The sequence below is a fragment of the Lottia gigantea genome, assembly GCF_000327385.1.
Source record: "Lottia gigantea unplaced genomic scaffold LOTGIsca_170, whole genome shotgun sequence".
In the NCBI taxonomy this organism is placed as follows: domain Eukaryota; kingdom Metazoa; phylum Mollusca; class Gastropoda; family Lottiidae; genus Lottia; species Lottia gigantea.
Genome location: NW_008708134.1, coordinates 107,996 through 109,168, shown reverse-complemented (window position 1 = coordinate 109,168; position 1,173 = coordinate 107,996).

Below are 1,173 nucleotides of genomic sequence, written 5' to 3'. Positions count from 1 at the left end.
GGGGCGCAACTCGTGCCTTTAGAAGTTCATTAACCAGTGAGCTAGACTTACTATTTGTAACACTGGGAAAGTTTCGCTCCTTTCAATTCAATTGAGCACTCATAACGATACGGTACGAATCGGGGAATGTAAGTTTTCCCTCGTTACAATCGAAATGCTCTCCGAANAACTAGACGCTTTCAGGATTCTAATATCCAACCAAACAGATTTGGAATTAGTAAAATATATGCGGCGGTCAAAACCGAATAAATCTCAACTTGACCGAAATGTGACTTATTAGGTTTTGTTATTGGATGGTGATGATGTAGACAACGGATCAAGTCTCATGTAAAGCAGAAGACACATACATGCGGATGCGATGCCTGCGTTACAGTAAACCGATACGATTATGCGGTACCGTTGCGGCAGGTATGACACATACTTTTGCGTTAAATTTGACTGAACGTCGAAGTTTGTTCAACTTCAGCATCATGGATGTCTTGTAGTTTTATTCCTGATGGTTGCAGTGCCCTACAGACCAGAGATAAAAAGAGGAAGAATCGGAGGGTATGGGTGCATCTCATTAACAGAAAAAGGAAACAGCAGGGGGCCTTCTGTAATCTCGCTCAGGAACTGTATGACGACGAAGACAAATTCGTGTCCTATTTCAGGCTCACCAGAGATCAATTGGCACAAACATGGCATCTCATAGAACAAGATTTACGGAAGACAAAGCTCGTGAGCCAATATCACCAAGATTTTTGGAAGTCATGGTAATCCTGATCTTGTTGAACAGATAAGGCCGGGATTTTACCAATTTGCAAGGCTCCTCTACTTCTTGGGGAGTTATTGCTGCTGTACGTAGCATGTTGACGGCTTCCCCACAATGACGTCTTAGAATAATGAAAATCACCTGCGGCACAGCTGCGTTTCACCGGACAGAATAACCCGAGACTTTTGGTCCGGTGAAACGCAGCGGGAAAATATAGCAACGCACCGCAACAGCATGTATGTGTCATGTCAAATGCATACCCTTGTTTGTTTCGATCCAGTGAAACGCTGCGGTGAAATGAACGCATCGCATCGCCTCACCTGACCACGAATGTATGTATGTGTCTTTAGCATTACGAAACCTAATAAACAATACGAATATATGACAAAACGCACCGCTCGAACACAACTTGCACCACTGGA